The sequence below is a fragment of the Sus scrofa genome, chromosome 13 (assembly GCF_000003025.6).
Source record: "Sus scrofa isolate TJ Tabasco breed Duroc chromosome 13, Sscrofa11.1, whole genome shotgun sequence".
Classification (NCBI taxonomy): Eukaryota; Metazoa; Chordata; class Mammalia; order Artiodactyla; family Suidae; genus Sus; species Sus scrofa.
In genome coordinates, this window is record NC_010455.5 from 91,018,192 (window position 1) to 91,039,739 (window position 21,548).

The 21,548-nt window shown below is 40.8% G+C and overlaps 1 long non-coding RNA gene across 1 annotated transcript in view; it reads left to right on the forward strand.

Moving 5' to 3' along the window:
- LOC110256316 overlaps positions 1–21,548 on the forward strand; it is a 55,686-nt gene that overhangs the window by 2,692 nt on the left and 31,446 nt on the right. Inside the window, exon 2 of the long non-coding RNA XR_002337727.1 lies at positions 17,761–17,934. This is a non-coding gene — a long non-coding RNA (uncharacterized LOC110256316). The remainder of the gene's footprint in view (positions 1–17,760; positions 17,935–21,548) is intronic.

A 21,548-nucleotide genomic window follows, 5' to 3' on the forward strand; every position in this document is an offset into this window, starting at 1 on the left:
TGCATGGACTTTTTAATAACTTTTGATAACCAGAAAGATTTGATCTAGATCTGCCCAAGATGTCATGCTAGCCAGAAGGGAAAGAAGAGTTAACATTTGACAGTTGGGGTTCAGTGATGAAAAGAGAAAAACCTTAACTGTTTCATATTTGTGTTACTAGCAAGGGCAGGCTCCTCAAGAAACAGGTTATAATTCCTCCATGTCAGGGCTGGGACTCCAATGAGAGAATGAGGAATCTTAAAAAGACTAAGTCTGGAGTTCCCCTGTGGCACATTGTATTAAGAACCAAATTGAAATGGCTTGGATTGCTAAAGAGATGCAGGTTTGATCCCTGACGTGGCACAATGGGCTAAAGGATCCAGTGGCAGCTGCAGTATAAGTCACAGATGTGGGTGTGGCCATTAAAAAAAAAAAGACTAAGTCACAGTAGCTATACTTGCTCAAGTGCCTCTTTCAACACCCCAAGAGTTAATGTTTTCCCTCTAGGGCCATACTTGCCATAATTATGTGTGGTTATCTGGTTGTTGAAGATGTGGAGGTCAACCTCTAGCTGAGTTAGAGGAAAGGATTTACAACACACCAGGGCTTGGTTAAACTTCTTGAATGGTTGCTTTTCTGAAGCGAACCTCAAATAAGCCTCAGACTTACCTGGAAGGAGGCATTTGAAGATTACCCATCACCCATATAGCCCCCTGACCTTTTATTCCATTTCTGCAACCCTGATTTCCATGGGAGGCAGTGGAACAGGGAGGTTAGGAGGGCAGACAACCCCAAATTCTAATCCTAGTCTATCACTACCAGGTATGTGACATTACGCAGGTTTCTGAACCTTTTACGCCAACATACCTAATCTAGTTAGGCAAAGCACATGCTTCTTTTGGTGGATGTTGGGTACTTTTCGATATTTGGAATGGTGAGGACCATGTTACAGGAACTGCTGCAACTCCACCATTGACTTTCAAGGAAAAGAGCTCTCAGGATGAATTCTGCTGCACATAGACATTTACTAGCCAATAGGTATGAAACATGCATAGTTCCCATTCAGTAAGCTTGACAGAATCCCAGCTATTGATTCCCCATAGTGGTCCTTACATAAAAGTCACACCTGAAGCAAATGCAGCTTTATTCTTGTGGCAGGATTCTGTGAGCTGTTTTGTTGGAGTCAGGCAACCAAGAATCCTCTGGAATTAGCAGATGCACAGAGGACCTTTTATAAGGCTCGATCAGCCTTGGGGGTCATTAGGATAAGGGTTAAATTTCCTATGTGCCATTCATGCCAGTGTGTTCTTCAAATTATTTTATTCATCCGTGTATGTTGAGCAAGCTGCTAATTTTGCCAGTGGAAATTCATGTTAAGGAGTTCCCATCATGTCTCAGTGGTTAATGAATCTGACTAGGAACCATGAGGTTGTGGGTTTGATCCCTGGCCTCGTTCAGTGGGTTATGGATCCAGCGTTGCTGTGAGCTGTGGTGTAGGTTGCAGATATGGCTCGGATTCCGTGCTGCTGTGGCTCTGGCATAGGCTGGTGGCTACAGCTCCAATTAGAGCCCTAGCCTGGGAACCTCCATATGCCGTGAGTGTGGCCCTAGAAAAGACAGAAAAACCAAAAAAAAAAAAAAAAAAAAAAAAGATAAAAGAAATTCATGTTAATCCATTAGGCTAACAAAAAACTTCAAGTGCTGGTGAGAGATAAAAATAACTCAGGAGCTTATAGTAGCCCCCTCTGGAGTGGGGCCTTTTGATTAAATGCCAACAAACCACCCTTGGAGTGTATATTCCTGATTAGGTCATGCCTGTCACAAGGGTGCAGCCCAAACTAATACACATATTTATAGCACATTGTTTATGTTGAAATATTTTAAAGCAAACTGCAGATGACATGAGAACTCTCACACTCTGGCTTCTATAAAATGAGAATAATAATACCTACTTCACACGGTTGTCACCAGATTATTAAATTATGAGTAAATTTAGTATAGTGTCTGATAAATAGTAGGCTCAGAGAGTTAGCTGATATTGTTATTTTTTGCTTAGACACATGCAAGCAAACTTTTTTGGGAAATTATGTACCCACTGAACACTTTGAAGCTGACATATAAAACTTTTCATTACAGTTTTATATAATAGCAAAGTATTTAATTTATGGCATGTAGTAATTATTCCCATTATAAATGAAAACTGATGTATTAATCTTTGAAGTATATCCAATGGAATCTAAATACAACGATTGGGTGCCTGCTATCCTTATTTTAACACATGGACAAGCGCTTCTCTCTTGTAAAAGCTTTTCTGTGATATTTAAAGTAGGATTTCTTTAAAATATTTCTTTACTTTTTCTAAAGTATTTCTTTACTTTTTCTCCTTGCATGTGTATTTCCATTTCACTTACCCACATTTTATTCTAAGAATATATATTTTTATGCTTGTAAATCTTGTATTGATTGTGCTATTGTATTTTCTGCAACAAATATAGGTATGTAAGTAAAAGTTTTAGAATTCATTTTATTTCCTGTTACTTTATATTCCAAATGTTAAAGATATTATTTAAATTGGGTTATCACTATAGTTATTTTTTTGTATAGAGTTGATCAGAATGACATAAATGTATGATACATTTTGATAAATATGACAAAGGAAATTTAAACTTGAGAAAAAAATATTTTTTTCAATTAATTATGGATAAAGTTTAATTTTAGAATGAGACAGGGTTTGGCACCAGTTACTTTCCTATTTTTATTCTTATCGATATGGGAAATGAGAACATTATTCATGTAAGAAGATGGGAGTGGAAGAAGTCCTGCTATAGCAATGGCATTCAATTCTTTGAAATCTGTACACTTTAAGGGATACTGTAAGAACCTTTGAGAGTTAACTTATCAGGAAGATTACGAAAGCAGTGACATCATTGTTTAGATCACGTGGTGGACCTGGTAGAATTGACTTATCCACCCTATCTGGGCAAGCCATCGCAATTAGCTGAGGTGTTTGCTGAGGGCAATGGTAAAGGTAAGAACTCTAAGTTCAGTCTCAGTTGAAAAAAATGTAAAGGGGTCTTTCTTATTTTGATATATATTTTTTTGTTTTTCTTCCCTTATTATCCTTTTATCACATTTGAAATTGTGTCAATAGTATTTAACTTTACATCTCACTCTGTAAGTTACAGGAGAGCAAAAGGGGCGTGGGAATCGGCTAGAAGAATGAACGGCGCCTAAGAACAAAGAGAAAAGGACTTTGTGCCTCCTCTTGGGGAAAGGATTAGTGGGATTTTGGTCGCTTGTGGGATAGTTGTGTGATACTAGGCAAACGTATGACTTTGCTCGGAGGATGATTTAAGGATACATGTGTGGGTGCCAAGCTGACAACGGGTAGACTGTGTGGCTTTGAAATGTGTCAGATTGGCTAGGCTGAAATACAGGGCCTAGAATTCCCTTTCCTATACATCTCCCTGGTAGGCGCACTGCCAGGGAGGTTCTGGGGACTGGGAGGGTGGAAGAGAAGCGGCCTCCCTGTTGTAGCTCACACAGGTTGTCCTTGATCTGCTGGCTCACCTCATTGGCAAGAGGCAGCCGCTGGCTCTCCTTTAGCTTTTCTGACTTCTAGGGGGGAAAGTGTGTTCAGCTACATGAGGAAAGGCCCTGGCGTCTGCAGGACACCGTTAAGGTCAGAAGCAGGCAGGGCTGAAGTAGGTTTCAGTCTGCCTTTGTGGGTTCCAGGGGGCTCTTGCTGTCCCCAGTTTATATCCCTCTTTCCTTCCTGACAGCCTGTCCATTATCAGTCAGGAGGAGAAACCTCCTTTATCATGATAGTTAATTTTTTGTGTGTCAATTTAGCTTGGCTAAAGGATGCCCAGATAGCTGGGAAAATATTATTTCCTTGGGGTGGGAGTTAAGGGGTGGGGGCTGGAGATGGGGAGGTCTGTGGTTTCTGGAGATTAGTATTGGAATTGTGAACTGAATAAAGCAAAGGTCCTCCCAGTGTGGTTGGGCATCATCTGGTACACTCAGGGCCTGAATAAAACAACAAGGTGGCAAAAGGGCAAATTCACTCTCTCTTTGCTTAGGCAGAGACACTCACCTCCTGCCCTGGGAATTTGGTGCTCCTGGTGCTCAGGTTTTCAGATTTAGATTAGGATTTAGGCCACTAGCCCTTGATTTTCAGGCCTTTGGACTCAGGCTAGATTACACCATCGGTTTGGGACTGATTTCTCAGCCTCCATAATTGCATGGGCCAATTTCTATGATAAACTTCCTCCTATCTATATGTATAGCTATCTATATCTATCCTATTGGTTTTTGTTTCTCTTGAGACCCATAATACATTTATAGAGACTATTAAACCAGCTCCCCAGATTGCATATATAGGGTTTATTTCCTGTAACAAACCCCATCTTAGTGGTTCTATTTTTTTTTATAGAATCCTGACTGATATAGTGAGTTATAAGAATAAATTAAAATCAAGATACCATTTAAAAATTTTTTTCAATAATGCAATGCAATTTGTGGCTCACATTGTAAGTTATTTCATTGTTGAAGCCAACATATAGTTTGATAAAGGCATGGTATTTCTGCTGTAATTGAGTGTGGGAGCACATAGAAACCCCGGTGCTCTGTCTTGGAGAATAATTATGGTAGAATTTAGCATAATAATCTGAAATAACTTCGATAATTTTTGGACACTCCAATCAAACTTTTCCAATTTATTTTATAAAAGCAAAAGGTAAATAACACTAAAAACGAATTGGTCCAACAGCCAGCATATAATTTTATTTTATTAATAGGCAATTTAAAATATTAAACATTTGGAGTTCCTGTTGTGGCACAGTGGAAACAAACCCAACTAGTATCCATGAGGATGTGGGTTTGATCTCTGGCCTTGCTCAGTGGGTTAAGTATCCTTTGTTGCTGTGGCGGTAGTGTAGGCTGGCAGCTGCAGCTCTGATTTGATCCCTAGCCTGGGAACCTCCATATGCCGATTGTGCGGCACTAAAAAGACCAAAAAAATTTTTTTTAATAAAATTATTCAGATTTTACTCTAATTAAATGTTTCATGATATATAATAAAATATGTTTTAAGTAGGCTGTTAACAATAGACATGGAATTGGAGAAAATGTTACCTATAGGTTAATTCTAATGTGTCCTGAAAAACTAACAACTCTGGAAAATATTCTTTTTACATTTAAAAGAATCAGCGTCACTAATCTCTACTATTTTGGCTGCTCAAAGTTGCTTTTCTTTCCAGCTAATGACAAGTTCTAGGCATGAGTACTGAGAATAGTAGAAAATATTTGCTCATGTTTAAATACATGAAAAAAAGTCATTTCAGCACTCAGGATTTCTAATTGATGTTCTCTTTGCTTTGCTGTCATGAAATTCTTCTCCCTTGGATGATTCATCCTTTGAAAATAGGCTGGAAAAAAAAAAATGGACAAGAGAGATGAACAAATAGTCCACTGAAAAAGAATCGTAAATTACTTCTAGTTGTAAGGAAAAATGTTTAGTTTTATCCACAATAAAAGCAATGTGGGAGTTCCCGTCATGGAGCAGCAGAAACTAATCTGACTAGGAACCATAAGGTTGTGGGTTTGATCCCTAGCCTTGCTCAGTGGGTTAATGATCTAGTGTTGTAGGCTGTGGTGTTGGTCACTGACGTGGCTTGGATCTGGCGTTGCTGTGGCTGTGGTGTAGGCTGGCAGCTGTAGCTCCAATTGAACCCCTAGCCTGGGAACCTCCATATGCAATGGGTGTGGCCCTAAAAAGCAAAAACAAAACAAAACAAACAAAAAGTAAAAAACAACAACAACAACAAAAAAACCAATCTGCCAAAATGCAAAATTGACCAGATAGTTTTAAAAATTTGACAGTTTTATTGACAAAACTGTGGGAACAGAAACTTTTATTTTGGTGGGGGAATGAAAAATGGTACAACTTCTATGGAGGGGATTTGACAAAATCTAGCAATATTACATATGCATTTACCTACCATCCTGGAGATCCAGTTTAAAGATTCACTGGCAAAACTACCAAATGATAACTATGCAAAGACTCTTCTCATTGCAGTACCAAACTCTCAGTGCAAATGGAAAAAAATGCAAAAGCCAACAAATAAAGGACTAGTTAAATAGCTATAGTACACACACAATGGAATACTACATAGCGATTAAAAGGAAGGGAATTATCTAGGACAAATAGTCCATTTCTTTCAGTAAGTGTCAGGAATAAAAAAGAAGTAGAAACTGTTATAGGTTAAAATAGGTTGACTGCAGTCAAATGCAACACACGAGTTTTGTTTGGATCCTAATTCCAATGAATCCACTGGAAAAAAGACATTTTTGAGATAATTAGAATTTAAATATGGTATAGGTATTAAATGACATTTTATATATATATAAGCACATTATGTATATAATATATATTGTTTATATATAAAGTGTACTGTTTGCTTTAAAATATTCCTTCCCCACTAACAATAAAGTATGTTGTGTATATGTGTGTATGTATGTCTGTGTATGTGTGTGTAAGGAAATAGATGAAACAAGGGTGGAAAGATACTGATTATTGTTGAAGCTGGCAGATGGGCACTTGGTTTATCACACTATTCTCTATTTTGTACATTTGGAAATTTCCATAATAAAAAGTTAAAAATTTTCAAAGCAAAAGAAAAGAGATAGAGGCTTGTTAAATAAAAATTACTATTTCCACCCTCCACTTTACAGTATATTTTAATTAACAACATCCCAATGCAAGCCAAAATACTCAGTTACATTTGAAAAGTGTAGTTGTATTGAACAGAATCTCTCCCCATTCTGAATTTAGTGCACCCCAACACCAACTGCAATGTTTAAAGGTTGAGCTTCGCCTTTAACCTTGGAGGTGCATCAAAACAGAGAAAAGCAGGAGGACTCATGGGCTTCTGATAATAAAGACCGTCCTTTCATATCCTCACAAGTTTTTACACCCTGGATCAATGTACCTGTAAGATTTGGAATAGGTGAGGGCTAGTGTGGGAGAGACGGGGGCTATTGTGATGTAGCCCCCTCTCCTAGGTGGGTTGGTGTTAGCAGAGTATATAAGCAAGCATGGGGTCTAGAAATGAGGTGCCTTAAGATGGTCCCTGCCCTGGTTTCTCTGAGGATGTCTGTGTTTATCTGCAAAGGTCCACACATTCATGTGAAGACTGCTCATTGACAGCTTGGCGTTGGTCCTCAGCATCTCCTGTCAGCCTGATCTCTGGCTAGGTCTCAGCATAGGGTGGCTGTTTTTACCCTATACAGAGTGCCAGTGAGAGGCAGTAGGGAGGAAGTCCAGCCCCAAGCCTGTAGCCTGGCAGGGAAGGGCTTCACGTTACTCTCTTCTGGGGGGATTTCTATAACTTGGATAGAGGTGGCGTCTGTGATACTGGAGACCTGGGCCCTGGGCGCCCCTTCCTAATGTCTTCCAGTTCCATTGCCTTCTCAGTATCAGGGCTTTAGACCTCTGCTGATAGGAACCCCAAGTCATCTGCAGTTTGGGGCTTTAGTAGCTTTGTGTTGATTGTAGAAGTGTGTGTGTGGGGCGGGGGGGAGGGTAGTCCTTCTTGTATTATCTACTCAGAGGGCAGCCAGTGTTGGAGTCTTAGGGAAACAGAAACTATAAGATGATCTTCATCTTATTCTTATTTATTTATTTATTTATTTATTTATTTTTGGCCCTGCCGCGACATGGAGAAGTTCCCAGGCCAGGGATTGAACCCAAACCACCGCAGTAACCAGGGCCACTGCAGTGACAACGCTGGATCTTTAACACATTCAGCCATGAGGGAACTCCTATTTTATTCCCCTTTAAACTCTTATGCCCACACTGCAAACTTAGATGCTTTTAGCATCTTGAAAATTATACATGGATCCTTTAAACAATTTAGGTATACCATGCTTGTTACAGAAATATTTTTAGAATTAGATTTTCCTGATTATAAAAATTATATGTGTTCATCATAAAAAAAAAACTTGGAAATTTTGTGAATAAAGCAAAAAATTCTGCTCAAAATAAGCACTATACTTTGGTATTTTCTAATTATCTACTTTTCATGCATAGATCTCTATGTAGCTATATTTGACAATTTTGGGAATAACCTGTATTAACTTGCTTTTGTCATTAAATCTTTGAACAATTTTTAAAAAAATAATTAAAGAGTATACGAGGCAAGGCCCTGTGCTGGGCCATAGGGTATAAAGTGTGTGGTGTGTGTGTGTGGTGTGTGTGTGAGTGTTTGAGAGAGAAAGTATGCATGAATGATTATTTTCTAGCTTGTTCCCCAAAGTAAAGAGGCAATAGATGTTATCTCTGCCCTCCCAGATTTTCCAATCTAGTAGAAGAAATAATACATGTACATAATTAACTTCAATACAGTGGCAGCATATAATAAATCATGAATTCCTCAGTGATACCTTGGAGATGGGATGAATCTACATATGCATATTCTGGGCATTTTCCTGTTTTAGTCGCTGACATTGAAGAAACCAGAAACAATAGTCTTGTAGCTTCCCCTGATCTGTGAATGAACAATTTCTGCTTCTCAGTTGCAGAAATCATTGAAAAGTTTGGTAAGCTCATGACAAAGGGATGTTGGAATCAACAGAATTTGTATCATTTTCATTGTTCCCTGCCTCAGAAAGGTCATTCTGCCAATGCTCTGTTTTGTCAGAGGCAATTAGAGTCCTGGGCAGCTATGCCACCTGTCTCTGGAATGCTCTGAGGGTCAGGAATAGATGAGACATTCAGAGAGGGAGAGGACCTTTGCTCCTCCCTCCTTGGTGTGCCATGGGAAAGCACTAATTCAGAATAATTAGGGCTAAGTAATGGAGAAGCCATAATGGGACATTAGCCATGCATGTGACAGAATAGGAGACTGGCCTTGCTAATGAGGAGAGAAGACCCAGTGTCCAGTATTTGAGAGACTTACCAGTGAATTCTTTTATGAAAAGTGAGGCTTTCCTGTAGGGGGGTTCTGGGAGATCAGCAGTGAGCCTATGATGGATGGATGTACCCTTTTCAGAGGTAGAGAATTCCCAGTGTGTCTCCTGGTGTGTTTCATGTAATTTTCTTCTTCTTCAGTGCCTGATCACCATTATTTATAAAAGGAATAATCCAAAGACCAAGAGGTCACCTATGCCTTTGTAGCTGAGGCTCTGTAGACCGAACTGGGTCCCCTTCCAGGAAATGAAGGTAGTATTCTAGTGCTTTCTACTGTCTTTCAGGAAAGCTTCCAGGATTTCGGTGGATTTACTTGTACTCCTCCTGAAAAATCCCATGAAATCTTGGTTCAGGGTGATTTTATTTTATTGGGGAAAGAAAGCCCTCCCTCTCACCTTCCAACAGGGATCTGCTTATTTTATTTATGCCCCTTCAGTACAGATATGCAGATATTTTACAAGAAAGTGTGCAGACTTTATTTGGCACTCTTTTTTTTTTTTTTTTTTTTTTTTTTTGCTTTTTTTAAGGCCACACTTGTAGCATATGGAAGTTCCCAGGCTAAGGGTTGAAGCTGTCAGCCTACACCACAGCCATAGCAATGCCAGATCCAAGCCTCATCTGCGACCTGCACCACAGCTCACGGCAAAGCTGGATTCTTAACCCACTGAGTGAGGCCAGGGATCAAACCCACATCTTCATGGATACTAGTTGGGTTCTTAACATGCTAATCCACAACAGGAACTCTGGCATTCTTTATTTAAGGAAAAGAATCACAGTTTTATTGGAACTCACCATTTTTGTGGGAAGGAAAGTCACTACATGACAGGGGCTGAGCAGTCCCACAACAGGTGGTGATATATCAGAGAAAGCCCCCCACAGGAGCATTCTGCTCCCAGAGCTCTGTGCACCACACCAAAGGATGTAAATGCTCAGGGACAAATCCTGAGTATTTCTTTTAATATGCTTGCATGGAGAAAATAATCAGACCAAAAAAAGTCAGATTCTGTCTTGTCTCAAGAGCTTGTAGAGCTTCAGTGAGTTTACCCTGCCTATGAGAGAGCCTCTGTGATGGCTTCACCCCATTCAGGTAGAAAATGACATCCTTGGTCATCTGATCATGGAGATTTCTCTTAGTGAGACAGGAAGTGGGAAGTTAGGCTGCTATCAAATAATAATGGCAAAAGCAATCAGAAGTTTTCTTTTTAGGCAGAGACAAGGCAGTAAGGCCGAGGCCAGAAGGTTGTGAATTCTCATTTCTAGGTTGGTAATTTGTTTATACTGCTCAGTCTACTCATTCTCACCATGTACAACTCACAAAAAAAAACATTTGCCTGGGGGTGCAACGTGTGGAGTAATGCTTTTCTTTGTGCAAAGCTGACATTCATTGAGAAAGGCCTGACCCTTCTGTGTCACTCTTCGGTCAAACTGGGCTCTTCAGAGGCAGAAGTCTTTCTGACCCTGTGAGCTTCCTGCTTAAAATCCCTCTGGCTTCCAGATGACATCCAAACCTTTGATGAGCTGGTCCCAAGCCATCCCTTTAGTCTCTTCTCTGATAACTCTTCACTTTGCTTTCTGAGTGCCAGCCATACCTAATTACTTTTTTCTTTTTTTCAAGCTAATATTTCCTGAGCCTGTTCTGTACCCCCAAGTCAAGCACTGGGCCAAAGATTTTCACATGGACTATTAAGCCCTGATGACAACTCTAGGAGGCAGACTCACAGGGGTTAAGTAGCTCCCCCAAGGGCCTTTAGTGAATAAGTGCTAAACCTGGATTTGAACCCACTCAGTCTGACCACCCAACCCATGCTGGTCACTGCTGGGCTCCACCACCTTCTCACCTGAAGGCCCCACATTCTCTCTTGCCTCACTGTCTTGGTTTATGCTGCTCATTTTGCTCTTCATTTCTCATGGACTCCTCTTCTGGTTTAGAAATCATGTGGATGCCACCTCCTTCAGGAAGCTCTCTCATGCACACTCTCACAGCACCTGTACTTAGCTGTCATAGCACTTGTCATACTTGTGTTTGTGTGTGTGTTATTTTTTATAGTCTCCCTGTCACTAGGCTAACAGCTTCTTTTAGGCAAGGACAACTTTTTTTTTTTGTCTTTTTTTCAGGGCTGCTCCTGTGGCACATAGAAGGCTAGGGGTTGAATAGAGCTGTAGCTGCTGGCCCATGCCACAGTCACAGCAACACAGGATCTGAGCCACGTCTGCCACCTACACCGCAGCTCATGGCAATGCCGGATCTTTAACCTACTGAGCAAGGCCAGGGGTCCTCATGATACTAGTTGGGTTCATTACTACTGAGCCATTACAGTCACTCCAAGGATGTCTTTTCATCTCCATAGCCCCACTCTGAGTTCCCAGAATATAGGAAGTCCTAAGTATATAGTAAGATAGTCATTACTTTTTTTTTTTCTTTTAGGTGATGAATGCATGATATATCCCTTTTCCTCATCAAACAGCCTAGATGTAAGGGTCCAAGGCCAGGGTAGCAGCACCAGGGTGAAGGGTCCCAGTCATCTTCTATCTTTTTGATTCGCTAATTGAAGGTGTTGCTCTTGCCCATGTGGACATAGTTGAACCATCGCCATAATGTCCACCCACTTGCAAACCAGTAGGAAGGGGAAGGAAATAAGGGGAGCCCTCACTCTTTTCCGTTAAGGACCCACCTTGGTGTTTGCACTGCTCACTCCTGTTCACATACCAGTTGCTAGAACTGAGGTGCGTGGCTCCACCTTGCTGCCAGGGAGCCTAGGAAATATATTCTGGGGGGCTGTCACCACAGATAAAAACTGTTAGCAATCAGAGAAGTAAAAGAGATAAAAAGAATCCAAATTGGAAAGGAAGAAGTAAAACTATCACTATTTGCAGATGACATGATACTGTACGTAGAGAATTCTAAAGACTCTACCAGAAAGCTGTTAGAGCTCATCCATGACTTTGGCAAAGTTGCAGGATACAAAATTAGTACACAGAAATCGACGGCATTTCTATATACTAACAATGAAAAATTAGAGAAATTAGGTGGCAATCCCATTTACCACCACATCCAAAAGAATAAAATACCTAGGAGTAAACATACCTAAAGAGGCAAAAGACCTATACTCTGAAAACTATAAGACACTGATGAAAGAAATCAAAGATGACACAAATAGATGGAAAGACATACCATGCTCTTGGATTGGAAGAATCAATATTATCAAAATGACTATACTACCCAAGGCAATCTACAGATTCAATGCAATCCCTATCAAATTACCAAGGACATTTTTCACAGAACTCGAACAAAAGAGTTTAAAGTTTATTTGGAAGCACAAAAGACCCAGAATAGCCAAAGACATCCTGAAAAAAAAAATGGAGCTGGAGGAATCAGGCTCCCAGACTTAAGACTATACTGCAAAGCAACAATCATCAAAACTGTATGGTACTGGCACAAAGACAGAAATATAGATCAGTGGAACAGGATAGAAAGCCCAGAATTAAACCCACACACCTACAGCCAACTAATCTATGACAAAGGAGGCAAGAATATACAATGGAGAAAAGACAACCTGTTCAATAAGTGGTGCTGGGAAAACTGGACAGCCACATGGAAAAGAATGAAACTAGAATGCTTTCTAACACCATACACAAAAATAAACTCCAAATGGATTAAAGACCTAGATAGAAGACCAGACACTATAAAACTCTTAGAGGAAAACATAGGCCAAACACTCTCTGACATAAACTACAGCAACATCTTCTCAGATCTACCTCTTAGAGTAATGACATTTAAAACAAAAATAAACAAATGGGACCTAATCAAACTTCAAAGTTTCTGCACAGCAAAGGAAACCCTAAACAGAATGAAAAGACAACCCACAGAATGGGAGAAAATCTTTGCAAGTGAGTCAACTGATAAGGGATTCATCTCCAAAATTTATAATCACCTCCAACCACTCAATACCAAAAAAACAAACAACCCCATCAAAAAATGGGCAGAAGATCTAAACAGACAATTCTCTGAAGAAGACATATAGATGGCCAAAAAACACGTGAAAAGATGTTCAACATCACTCGTTATTAGAGAAATGCAATTCAAACCCACTATGAGGTATCACCTGACACCAGCCAGAATGGCCATCATCAAAAAGTCTACAAACAGTAAGTGCTAGAGAGGGTGTGGAGAAAAAGGAACCCTATTACACTGTTGGTGGGATTGAAAATTTGTGCAACCACTGTCGAAAACAGTATGGAGATGCCTCAGAAAACTAAAAATAGAACTACCATTTGATCCAGCAATCCCACTCCTGGGCATCTATCCAGAGAAAACCATGACTTGCAAAGACACATGTACTCCAATGTTCATTGCAGCACTATTTGCAATAGTCAAGGTATGGAGTCAACCTAAATGTCCATCAACAGAGGAGTGGATCGAGAAGATGTGTACATATGTACAATGGAATATTACTCAGCCATTAAAAGGTACAAAATACCAGCATTTTTAGCAACATGGATGGACCTAGAAATGATCATGCTAAGTGAAGTCAGCCATACAATGAAACACCAACATCAAATGCTTTCACTGACATGTGGAATCTGAAGAAAGAACATAATGAACTTTTTTGCAGAATGGATACTGACTCACAGACTTTGAAAAACTTATCGTCTCCAAGGAGACAGTTTGGTGGGAGTTGGGATGCATTGGGGTTGTGGGATGGAAATCCTATAAAATTGGATTGTGATGATCATTGTGCAACTATAAATGTAATAAATTCATTGAGTAATTAAAAAAACTGTTAGTATAACTACATTATAATGGAGGGAAATGAATATTTGGGGATAACTATCAATTTCTACCACAGTGAACAGAATTTAAAAATCACTGGAGAATCTATCTTGAGCATGTTATGTTAAAACAACCAGTGTTGAATTTTTAGTTTCCTAAATAGTAATTTATTTCACAGACCCTAAAGCCTAGAATAATTTTCTGGCTGGGATCATCTGTCAGTGTCCGTATTTTTAAGTGACTCAAACTAGTGAAACCATGGAGGGATGGCCTGTCAGAGAAGGTTTCTTGGAGGTGTATCTGATCTGATATTTGAGACGTGTAGGAGCGAGCCAGGTCATGACCAACCTGCGTCTACAGGTCCAGAGGCTATGGTGACCAGCCATGCCTGGGTCACTCCCACCTCCATGCAGATGCCGTCTGACAGCTCCCAGGTTTATGCTTGAGCCACAGACCTCCTGCTTTCTGTTTGGGAGGTGTCCCTGTTGACCCAGAGGCATGAGAAGGGATGAAGCTCCCACACATACACCACCAGAGGTGCAGGGCTGATAACATCCCCTGGAGTTGATCTTCCATCTTGGACGAGAGCTGCTGGATATATTTTGGTGTCCATCCCCTGCCCCGAACCCGTGAATGGTCCTGAGGGGGATCTTAAATGGCTTCTCAGAGGGGGAACAAGAAGTCAAGCTCCCAGTACCCTCTGTGTGTCTCATCCTTGAGAGGCACTCCCTCCTTCTTTGCCCTGCTCCCTGGGTCCTTTGCCCCTGCTCCATGGAGCTGGCACCCCTAAATAAAGGAGAAATACAGAAGCCTTTGCTTCTCAGACTCTGCTTTCTAGAGAACACCCTGTTTCCTCAAATCCTATTTCCTATTCCACTGGCAGCATAAATCCATTCTCCTGTGTTATCTCTGTGAAGAGGTGGAGAGGATACCACAGCCATCCACCTGAGACCTTCCCCCACCCCCTTTCCCTGAAGGAGATTTTCACTTCTGCAAAGACTGTGAGGCACAGGACATTTTCAGAAAGCCATTCAACCACGCATTTCAATTTAGATCTCATTGATCCCATGTTAGCATGGAGAGAGAGAGTTATTAAAGTCTGCGGTTGAGTGGTTCCTGCCCTGGCCTCTGTCTCTCACAGAGGAGGTGTCATTGGTGGATAGGTGTGTGTGTGGTGTGTGTGTGTGTGTGCACGCGCGCGCATGCACTCACACACGGGATGGGGCCAGATGGTGTGTTGCAGGCAGGGAGGTGAACCTGTAGGTATCAGCAGTTCCCCAAGTCTTTCAGGAGTAGAGACACAGCTCTCTATTCTCTGAGGATGAAAGTCCTTCTCCCCCACAACATACCCAGAAAAACATCTCCCTCAGAGACTCTGCAAGGCATAAGAGTCTCATCTTGACTGCGGAGTCCCTACTTTAAATAATACTCAGTTTCCCATGAGTCTAGTTATAGTCCTTTATTCTCCTTCTGCATGTGGAATAGATGGTCAGTGATGATCTACTGTATAGCACAGGAAACTCTACTCAATTTTCTGTGATAACCTATATGGGAAAAGAATCTGAAAAAGAAAGGATATAGGCATATGTATAACGGAATCACTTTGTTGTACAGCAGAAATTAATACAACCCTGGTAATCAGCTACACTTTAATAACATTTTAAGATTAAAAAAAGATGGGAGTTCCTGTCATGGCTCAGGGTTAGAGAACCCAACTAGCATCCATGAGGTTGCAGGTTTGATCCCTGGCCTTGCTCAGTGGGTTAAGGATCTGGCGTTGCTGTGAGCTCTGGTGTAGGTCACAGACATGGCTTGGATCCCACGTTGCTGTGGCTTGGCATAGGCCGGCGGCTACAGCTCCGATTGGACCTCTGGCCTGGGAACCTCCATATGCCATGGGTGTGGCCCTAAAGAGACAAAAAGATTAAAAAAAGAAACAATTGTAAATAAATAAATGAATAAATAAAATAACTTTCAGAGGAAATCTTATTAGGGTTAACCTGTTGACCAATCTTGTTTCTGCCTTTTATTTAATTGGGAGAAGATGACATTAAAAAATGTAAGAAAAAGATAAAAAATCAGCCACAGTCCCACCCACAGAATACAGTGTCAAGGACTTGCTAGGAGCCAGCTGGGTAGGTGACCTTCATGGTGTCACCTGTGTCTAGGAGTCTGTGGATCCTGGCTGTGAATGTACATCTCTTCCCTGTCTTGCTGAGGCTGGTGACAACCTCTCACCTTTGCAAGCCCCATGGCTGAGCCCCCATGCTGCCGTTCTTCCCTGGGCCTTGAGTGGAGCAGATCCTGGAAAGGTGTGAACTGGCAGGAGCTGTCCAGGTGGTTCCCTTATTAGCTCTAAAGGGACAACCCTCTACATGTAAGAGCAACTCCTGCCATTAGGAGGAACTTGAATGTTTTTGATACAACAGGAAAACGCATGGGTTTAGGATTTACTTTTACAGAATCGTAAAAAAAAAAAAAAAAATGTGTAAAGAAAATCACAATACTACCATCACGTAGTGATCATTCTTACTACCTGAATATGTTTTCTTCTATGTGTACATATAAAATGTTCTCTGCTTATCATGTGGTTGCTTGAGCACCCCATCACCTTGTTAGCAAAACCCCATCACCTTGTTAGCAAGACGCCTAGAATCTCCCCCTGGAATTCTGTTCTAGAAGATGCCCCACTCCCCACCCTCATTTATTGAAAAACTCCAGGAACTTACTTGGAATAGAGTGGCTTGGTCCTGTTTACAGATGCCAGGCATGAGTAGCACTAGAAACTATGATCATTCCTCTACCATTCATTGCATCATAGAGTTACTCTTGAAGACTGATTCTGTGCTATTAGACAGATGACCTTCGTGCTCTCTGAACAGAGATGCTTCACATGTTAGCTTCAAGTTCACAGTCATGAAGTCCCAAAGCATGAAATAGCTGAGGAATGGCACAGCTGGGAACTAGCCCATTCCAAGGCCCGTGTATTGAGGCTAGACCAGCTCTAAACTGTCACTAGTATTCATTGCAACAGTATTTAAAATAGCCAAGACATGGAAGCAACCTGTGTCCATTGACAGATGAATGAATAAAGAAGATGTGGTCTATATATACAACGGAGTATTACTCAGCCATAAAAAGGAATTAAATAATGTCGTTTGCAGCAACATGGATCAATCTAGAGATTATCACACTAAGTAAAGTCAGAAAGAGAAAGACAAAATATGATATTGTCTACATGTGGAATCTAAAAAAATGATACAAATGAACTTATTTACAAAACAGAAATAAGCCCTCATAGACATAGAAGGAAACTTTGGTTACCGAAAGGGAAAGGAGGGGGGTAAATTAGGAGTTTGGGATTAAAATATACACACTACCATATATAAAATAGATTATCAACAAGGACCTACTTTATAGCACAAGCCACTCTACTCTATATTTTGTAATAAGCTATAATGCAGAAGAGTCTGGAAAAGAATAAATATCAATGTGTGTGTAAGTGAATCACTTTTCTGTGCACCTGAAACTGATACAACACTGTAAACAACTATATTTCAATAAGAATATAAAAATATAAACTACCCCCTTTCCTCAGGGTAGTTTTATATCATGACCTCATTGCTTTTTGCTGATAGTACTGGGTCTTGCTTGGGATCACACCATACTTGTCCTAACAAGTTTCCCAAACTTGACTTTCATTAAGTGATGGTGGGACATTACAGTAAACTTCTTACTCAGAAGGAACCTGGGTACTTTATGCTCATCAATCTACCTGTCTGCACAATCCTCCAGTCCTATCTACTAGGGGGAGAGGGAGGTTTTGCTAAGCTCCCCAAAAGGTGGAGACCCATTATACCCTTTTCTCCAGGGCCATGGATGGCCACCACCTACATTTCTATTATTAATAGGACCCCTCAAGCTGTAGTGCATTGGTCAATGTTTAATTCACAGATCTCTCAAAGAATAAAAAGCCCTGTTGTTTTTTGTTTGCCAGTTTCTGTGATGGAAAGATTCTCACCAATTTCAACCTGTGCAGGTGATGCCATAGACTTGGAGTTGGAGATGATACATACAATTGGCACGCTCTGCTCTGGGAGTCCAGCCAGCTGCAGGACACCCCTGCCTCACGTAACCGAGTAGGATGGAGATCTGCTCTGAAGGCACCTTTGTCCTCACCTATAGAGAACTGCTGGAAGCATTTTCTACATCAGTAAGTAACAAAAGTACACCCCACTATATACTTAAAAACTGAGACCATAACCCATAATATATTCTCTAAACATAAATAAGGCTTCTGATATCTAGGTTTTTTTGGTACTTATCAAAACTCTTGGAGAACCAAGGTGATTTTTTGTGTGTATTTAATCATTAGTTTAAATGACCATGCTCTTCACTTGAAGTGCCTCCTTCTTCCTCCCTCTCCTCCCACCCTCTATAACTTAGTAGGGCCCCTTGTGCAGAGAGCACCCCCTTCTGGGGCAGCACCCTCTCCCCACATTTTTCTTGACTTCTGGGGATTTTGCCCATGGCCTTAAATGTACATGATGGTAAGATGTGATTCAATCAAAATAGGAAAAGCTTATGGGATCTGTGTATTGATTCAACATATTTTTTATTCAGAGCTTACAATGCGCCAGGAACTATTTTAAGTGCTGGAATTTATCAATGAATAAAACAGACAAAATTCCCCTCCTCATGGAGCTAACATCCTAGTAAGGAGAGGCAGACAATGAATGAATGAATGAGTGCTTGAATGAATGAATGAGTGCTGTGCAAACAAGGACCAATGGTCTCCTGGGGCAGCATTCACTTTTGGTTGGAGGACACAGAAGATCTTTCAGAAAGATCCCAGAAGTCAGTCATCCTTCTGTGAACTCTTGAAGGGCCCTCTTCGGACACAGGGAGATGGCAGAATGGCATTGTTTGAAGTCCCCCTTTTTATTAATCCCCAAGGCTCAGACTCAGTGATTTGAGAGCAGTGCCAGATACTCTGGTCTAAGGGCCCTTAGAAAAGATGGGCTGATCTCCCTTCCCGCCACCCCCCTTACCTGGTGAGCCAGGTACTTTGCTCTAATGTAGCACATGCAGGGGGCAGTGGGAGGGGTGGGAGACAGGAGTCCTGGAGGGAACCAGAAGCTTCAAGTCCTGGCCTAGCCTTTCACTAGATGTAGGACATCAGACTGCTTGCTTACCTTCTTTGAATCTGTTTCCTCACTTAGAAAACAGATCACTAAATCCAACTTTATGATCATGGAACATCTTACAATAACTGATACAAGGGTAAGCATTTTGAAAATCTAACATAATTTAAATGCTAGTTATTTAAAATCACTTTGATTATGAGATAAAAATATAGTGACAGAGGAGAGTCAGTCTGGAAATTCATCATATGCTTTCTTTGTGATTCTCTCTCTTGCTATGTAAACAGCATTTCCACTATAACACTAGATTCTGAAGCTTTTTATTCTTTTTTGCTTTTTAGGGCCACACTCACTGTGTATGGAAGTTCCTGGGCTAGGGGTCAAATCGGAGCCACAGCCATAGCAACACAGGATCTGAGCCATGCCTGCGACCTACCCCACAGCTCGTAGCAATGCCAGATCCTTAACCCACTGAGTAAGGTCAGGGATCGAACCCACAACCTCATGGATACTAGTCAGATTCGTTTCCACTGTGACACAACAGGAACTCCCCCGAAGCTATTTTCAACGGGGGATTTAAACCACAGATGAAAGAAGCGCACATGGTAACTTGTGGGAGTGGGAGAGTTGTGATTAAGTGTGACCCTCCTCTCTTGTGGTCCAGGGCTCTTGGGATTTGACCTTAGAGGAAAGTTGCAGTGGGTGCTTCCTTATTCCTGGCTGCTAGAAGGAAGGATGAGGGTCTCTTGGGGCTCAGGGGCTCAGGTCAGGAGAGCAGGGTGACAGAATGTTCAGGTGCAAAAGTGTTGGGGGAAGGACCTGGTCAATGTGGACAGCGGCCTTTTTACAGGTCTTAAGCTTTCTGCCATCTTGCATTAAATTCCATTATGTGGATTTTAAAGGAAAAGCCATTTCCTATAGTTGTAAATTTCACACACAAGATGCCCCTTGCTGTAACTTAATAGCAAACTTAATTTGGGGCCATTATTTGCTTGATACACAGTGCTGCTACCATTTCCTAGGCAGCCTTTTCTGGTCATGCTGGCAATGTTTACTGATGCTTGTCTAAAAAGATCCAGGCATTTGCATGAATGAAAAATTAAATTTTAACTTTTAAAATTTTAACTTTTAAAATTTGGTAGCTAAAAAAATCTTTATACCTGGAGAGATGGAAGTGGGGAGGAGAAAGAGCAATTGGCAGTGTGCGTGGAGCTGTCAGTGTTAGGAAACACCTGTAGTCTTTAATACCATGTCTTTAAAGTGTGTGGACACATTGTGTTTAAAAACATATGCCCAGGTCTTAACTATTAAACTTTCACTAAAGGATGAAGCATTTTTATTTTCTTCCTTGATGATTGTTTTGCTATTGTCTGAAGGAGCCTAAAGTAGTTAATATAATTGCTGTCATTCCAGTAGTTTTGGATATAGGTTGTGGGTTGTAGTTATTTAAAAAGGAGAAAACTGAAGTTCAAACGTAGGAATGCTATTTTTTTCTGATGCAAAATGTCAAGGTGGACCAATGACAAGAAGTCAGCTTTTCTGACTAAGTAGGTATGTAAACCTTTCTGTAAAATATGTGCGCAATTACTGGGCTGTACTGTTCCCTTTCTTCTCAGTTTAGCTCTCTGGGCTGCTTGCCCTTTATGTCTGTTTTGAGATACTCTGGAATTTTGTTCTGTCTGTCTGTCTTTCACACATCACCCCTGCTTCACTCCCTATGCTTTTCATCAAAAAAGGGAACTGGCTTGATTAAATCAACAAAGACACCTTTCTATCAACATCGAATGACTGATTGTATTACTTAGACATAAAGATGACTCAAAAGGCAGTGTGTGAAAAGGAGGGCCAGAGGACAGTGGAGGGAATGAATGGCTTTAAGAGTTATTTACTCATAGGCAGGAGTTCCTGCTATGGCACAGCAGGTTAAGAATCTAACTGCAGTGGCTCACTGCAGAGGTGCAGGTTCCCAGCTTAGTGCAGTGGGTTAAAGGATCCAGGAGGTATAGGTTGCAGCTGAGCTGCATCTAGGATTGAGTCCCTGGCCCAGGAACTTTCATGTGTTGTGGGTGCGGCCATAAAAAAAAATCATGGACTTGGAGAAGAGACTTGTGGCTGCCTGATGGGAGGGGGAGGGAGTGGGAGGGATCGGGAGCTTGGGCTTATCAGACACAACCTAGAATAGATTTACAAGGAGATCCCGATGAATAGCATTGAGAACTATGTCTAGATACTCATGTTGCAACAGAAGAAAGGGTGGGGGAAAAACTGTAATTGCAATGTATACATGTAAGGATAACCTGACCCCCTTGCTGTACAGTGGGAAAATAAAAAAAGAAAATAAAAAAAAAATTAAAAAAGTTATTTACTCATAGGCATAGAAAACAAACTTATGGTTCACCAGAGGGGATAGCAGGGGGTTGGGGGTGATAAATTAGGAGTTTGGGATTAACAGATACACACTACTATGTATAAAATAAACAACAAGGACCTACTGTATAGCACAAGGAACTGTATTCAAAATCTTATAATAACCTATAATGGAAAAGAATCTGAAAAAGATTCATATATATATAAATATATAAGGAATTTTTATATATGAATATATATATAAAAAACTGAATCACTCTGCTGTACACCTGAAGCTAACACAACATTGTAGATGAACTACTCTTCACTTTTAAAA